Below are 6097 nucleotides of genomic sequence, written 5' to 3'. Positions count from 1 at the left end.
TCCCTCTCTCTCTCTCTCCCTCTCTCTCTCCCTCTCTCTCTCCCTCTCTCTCTCTCTCTCTCTCCCTCTCTCTCTCTCTCTCCCCCTCTCTCTCTCTCTCCCTCTCTCTCTCTCTCCCCCCCCCCTCTCTCTCTCCCTCTCTCTCTCTCTCTCTCTCTCTCTCTCTCTCTCTCTCTCTCTCTCTCTCTCCTTGCTGGTACCATACTCCCAGCTGCTTTTCTTCACCACACTTTTCTGCCATGATGTTCTGCCTCCCCTCCAGCCTAGAGCAATGGAGTCAGCCATCTATGGACAGAGACCTCTGAAACCATAGGCCTCAAATAAATTTTTCCTCCTCTAAAGTTGTTGTTGTAAGGTCTTCTGGTCACAGTGAAAAAGTTCAAACATCTACTGATGCCCCTTCAATTTTCAAGAGAATGCTCACCTGGATCTTTCTTTTCTTTTTTCTTCTCTGGCTTCCACATATAAGAAAAAACAAGTGATTCTTGACCTGAATCAGGCTTATTTAACTTAGCATGATGTTCTCAAGTTCCATCCATTTTCATTTTTCTTTATGACTGAATAAAACTCAATTGTGTATATATACCATGTTTTCTTTATCAAGTCAAGCACTGATGGACATCTAGGCCAGTCCCACAGTTTGGCTACTGTGAATTGTGCTGCTGTAAACATGGGCATGCAGCTATCACTATGGTATGATGAATTTAATTCTTCAGGATCAATACAGAGGAGTAGTATAGCTGGATCATGTATACTGGTTCAGAAGTCAAACTTGAATTTGTCTTTTTCTCTTATAACGTTAATGTATGTCACATATTTTGTGTTTCCTTAAGTAGAAACGATGTGCCTGTGATACAGTTCTAGTCTCTTAAGTATGGTTAGTTATTCACTGTTGATAAGAGACATTTTGTTCCAAATTTTTCCAGGTGAAATATCAAATTTAGGAGTAACTTGTGGTCCTTATAATTGAAAATTTGATTGGAAATTTGCCTTGTAGAACAGAGGAGGTTTGTCTTCTTTTTTTGTTCACTTTTGAATTCCTACTAGTTATTCTGGACTGAATTATTTGATGGTGGAAGTACAGGCTAACTGGGAAACAAAAAACATCCAAATCTTTGGAGACTATGGCATTGAAGGTAATTTCTTGCTCATATGGCAAGCCAGTGGAGGGGGGTGACCGTAGGGATTTTCCTCCATATTTCTGAGACTTGTGACATCACTAGGGAAAATGAAATAAATGCTTGGTCTCAGGGTACTTTCACACATGCTTAGGATTCAATCAACAATAATAACAAAAAAAAAATCGTTTCTTACTATTTGGTCATAAGAAGTGCTAACAGGAAATTGTAGTTATTATCTAAGATCATTTCTTTTAGGGTTTGTATATCCATAAAACCAGCCATCCAGTTCAGTGGGCAATGTCTTCATTTGGTAATAAGGAGCAATCAAAATGTCTTAATGTTCTTCTGGATTTGGCTTTACAGTCATTTCCTCATGATTCCAGGCCATCCCTGCTTTTAGAGGCCAGAAGTTAAAAAAATTTGAAATGTAAATCATTTACAACTCAGGGCTATGTTTCCGAAAGGTCTGGGAATTATCCCTTTGAAGTGAAATCATCCAGAGAAAGACAGTGTCCCTGACTCCTATTCTCTGTGGGAAGTTAGGGAACTACTTCCAATTTAGCAATCAGATAGTTTAGTCCTATTGACCAGCTTTTCCCCTAATGTGCTCCAGTACTTCTCCACTACATTTAATGCCTGAAACCTTTTCTGCTTTGTTTTGGGAGAATTAAATTTGATCTCTCACCCAGTTTGCTTTAGTCTTTAACAAAATCTTGCTTACCTTTTTTTTTTTTTCTATTTTCTTTTTTTTTATTGTAAACAAATGGGATACATGTTGTTTCTCTGTTTGTAAAGGCATACCATTTCCAGTAAAGGCATACCATTTGTGTAATCATAAATTTACATACGGTAATGTTGTTTGATTCATTCTGTTATTTTTTTCCCTCCCCCCACCCCTCCCACCCCTCTTTTCCCTCTATACAGTCCTTCCTTCCTCCATTCTTGCCACCCTCCTTAACCCTAACCCTAACCCTTACCCTAACCCTAACACTAACCTCTCCCACCCCCCATTATGTGTCATCATCTGCTTATCATCGAGATCATTTTTTCCTTTGGTTTTTTGAGATTGGCTTATCTCACTTAGCATGATATTCTCCAGTTTCATCCATTTGCCTGCAAATGCCATAATTTAATCATTCTTTATGGCTGAGTAATATTCCATTGTATATATATACCACAGTTTCTTTATCTATTCATCAATTGAAGGACATCTAGGTTGGTCCCACAATCTGGCTATTGTGAATTGAGCAGCTATGAACATTGATGTGGCTGTATCTCTGTAGTATGCTGATTTTAATCCTTTGGGTATAGGCCAAGAGGTGGGATAGCTGGGTCAATGGTGGTTCCATTCCAAGTTTTCTAAGGAATCTCCACACTGCTTTCCAGAGTGGCTGCACTAATTTGCATCCCCACCAGCAATGTATGAGTGTACCTTTTTCCCCACATCCTCTCCAACACCTATTGTTGCTTGTATTATTGATAATCACCATTCTAATTGGGGTGAGGTGGAATCTTAGGGTAGTTTTGATTTGCATTTCTCTTATTACTAGAGATGTTGAAATTTTTTTCATATATCTGTTGATTGCTTATAGATCTTCTTCTGTGAAGTGTCTGTTCATTTCCTTTGCCCATTTGTTGATTGGATTATTTACATTCTTGGTGTAGAGTTTTTTGAGTTCTTTATATATTCTGGAAATTAGTGCTCTATCTGAAGTATGAGTGCAAAGATTTTCTTACACTCTGTAGGCTCTCTCTTCACATTACTGATAGTTTCCTTTGCTGAGAGAAAGCTTTTTAGTTTGAATCTATCCCAATTGTTGATTCTTGCTTTTATTTCTTGTGCTATGGGAGTCCTGTTAAGGAAGTCTGATCCTAAGGTGACATATTGCAGATTTGGACCTACTTTTTCTTCTATAAGATGAAGGGTCTCCAGTCTGATTCTGAGGTCCTTGATCCATTTTGAGTTGAGTTTTGTGCAGGGTGAGAGATAGGGGTTTAATTTCATTCTGTTGCATATGGGATACGAATAGGAAAAGAAGAACTTAAACTATGCCTGTTTGCTGATGACATGATTATATATTTAGAGGAACCGGGCAATTCCACCAGGAAACTTTTAGAACTCATAAGTGAATTCAGTAAAGTAGCAGGCTACAAGATCAATGCTCATAAATCCAATGCATTTTTATACATAAGCGATGAATCTTCAGAAAGAGAAGTTAGGAAAACTACCCCATTCACAATAGCCTCGAAGAAAATAAAGTATTTGGGAATCAATCTCACAAAAGAGGTGAAAGACCTCTACAATGAGAACTACAGAACACTAAAGAAAGAAATTAAAGAAAATCTTAGAAGATGGAAAGATCTCCCATGTTCTTAGATAGGCAGAATTAATATTGTCAAAATGGCCATACTACCAAAAGTGCTACACAGATTCAATGCAATTCCAATAAAAATCCCAATGAGGTACCTTACAGAAATAGAGCAAGCAATTATGAAATTCATCTGGAAGAATAAGAAACCCAGAATAGCTAAAGCAATCCTTGGCAGAAAGAGCGAAGCAGGGGGTATCGCAATACCAGAACTTCAACTCTACTACAAAGCAATAGTAACAAAAACGCCATGGTATTGGTACAAGGATAGACAGGTAGATCAATGGTACAGAATAGAGGACATGGACACAAACCCAAATAAATAAAATTTTCTCATACTAGACAAAGGGGTCAAAAATATGCAATGGAGAAAAGATAGCCTCTTCAACAAATGGTGCTGGGAAATTGCTTACCTTTGTTTATTGCAATTTTTCTTTGTCAAATCCAGCCAATTTAATTCAGAAAGATTTGTTTAAATAAAAGTGCTTTTTAATCACTGTTTTAATTACCCTATGAACTTCGTTCTTCTGGGGGATGTTTCGTATTTTTAGAATGTTTTATCACTTTTTCTATTAATTTCAAAATATAACATCACAGAACAAGTACTGTTTTTATATAATAGGATGAGACTTTTCTTTTGAAAACACAACTACCATGTGCATTAAATATCTATAAATGTTGATTTTCCTTCTCTTAGTATTACAACTCAGTCCTAAGGAGATTTTCAAAATGTAGACAAAGATTTAATCAAAAAGCTATTCACATTAATGGTATTATTTATAACAGCAAAATTATGATACATTTAAGTTGCAGGAAAATACTGCAAAGTAATGTTAAATAAGACAGTAATCAAATTGCATAATCAGTATAAAAATGTAAACAGTGACTATCTTTGGTTGGTTTATTATAGGTGAGTTTTTTCTTTGTGTTTTTCTGTAATTTAAAATTTAAAAATCTATTTAATAAAAATGAATATTGTTTAAAAATATGTCACCATATAACAATTTTAGTGACTGTCCTAAAAGGAGGGTATTCTACGAGGAAAATATTCAAGAACCTTGCCTTTCACGTCACAGGCTAAGAAAAATGAACAATGCATTTTAATAAAATTTTTCTCAGAATAAATTATTTTCCAAATGGATACTTGAAATGTTTCTATACATTAATATTCACAAACCAGCATTTGTTATAATTATCTACCTTTAAAATTTATATTACAGACTTTTAAGAACTTTGCTAGTTTTGTGTGTAAGAATTTTTTTTTTGTATAAGTCAGATTCCAATTTATAGCAAAAACACTTTAACTCCAAAATGAACAGTGCTAACCATGCTGAAGATTTGTTTATTGTTATGTTTGTTTCTTTAAAAACTTAATTACATCCTACAAACTAGAACATTGTATTTTCCAAGGTTCTAAGTGGAAAAAAATAAATGTCTTCTAAGGGGTTTTTTATTTTAATTGTGGCTTGAGTATTTTACCCTAAAGTATAACTTCTGACCACACAAAGGCCAGTCATGAACTTCCTTCTTACACCCAGGGGGTTATGTCTCTGTCATTTCCTTCAGTATCTGGGGTAACACCTTTTCTGAACACTGAGAATTTGCTGACTAGTCCTTTACCTCTGCCTTCCTCGTGAGACAAGGTCACGGTCAAGCAGATTAACTTGTTCTGGCTTTATAGGATTTGTTTTTCAAACTGGAATGGGCTCTCTCATTTCTTGCAGGTCTGTGACTTGTGAAAGAGAGTGAACTAACCAACACAAATAGGGTACTTAATCTTCATTTGTCAAAGTTGTGGGTGCTCTGCTTCTTTGATTTACATAATGAAAAGTTAAATAAATTTCTGCTAGATTCAATTTTTAAAAATATTCTATTTTTAAGGTGTACAAATATTGAGTTTTTATAACAGCTGGTAAGAATAATAAATAGGAAAAACAATTTAATATTTAGTTGAATCTGCTGTGTAATAACATTATTTGCCTTGCTTATGTATTATTTTCGTTTCCAATTTAGCTATAGTAATTACTAGAATATTATAGGATGGTCATATATAATTTTGAGAAAATCATACAAATTCATGAGGTGGAAAATGTGTTTTAATTAGATCCACCAGCTTAAGAAATCTTAAAAATACACATAAAATTAATTTGTATATTAAACATGACTAAATTCTGTCTATTAGTAAACGTATGCAGACTAGGCTTATATTTGATTAAAAATTGTAATTCCTTTTTTTTTTCTATACAGCTGCCTTATTTAATTTCACTGACTATTCCCAAAGGTAATCCAAGACATTTCAACAGTTTTTGAGTTTTGAAATTATTATGTGCTCTTTTCTATTTGATTGATGATATGAATTTTTTTGGCTAAATAATTTATTTTTTTGTTCCAACATTACTGAGGTAATTGAAATCATAAAACAATCAGTTATAGAAATTACTTATGTTAGGTTTTAGGTTTGAAATCAAGAGCCATTTACTGATTCCTAATAAATGCACATTTCTATACTCATTTGTATTAGAGGACTGTGATGCTTGATAAGTAGCAAGGAAATAGGATGCATAGTCTTTTATGCTTGAGAAATAAGGTTTCACCTCAAAAGAACCA

The sequence above is a fragment of the Sciurus carolinensis genome, chromosome 7, assembly GCF_902686445.1.
Source record: "Sciurus carolinensis chromosome 7, mSciCar1.2, whole genome shotgun sequence".
In the NCBI taxonomy this organism is placed as follows: domain Eukaryota; kingdom Metazoa; phylum Chordata; class Mammalia; order Rodentia; family Sciuridae; genus Sciurus; species Sciurus carolinensis.
Note: the sequence above shows the minus strand (reverse complement) of the source record.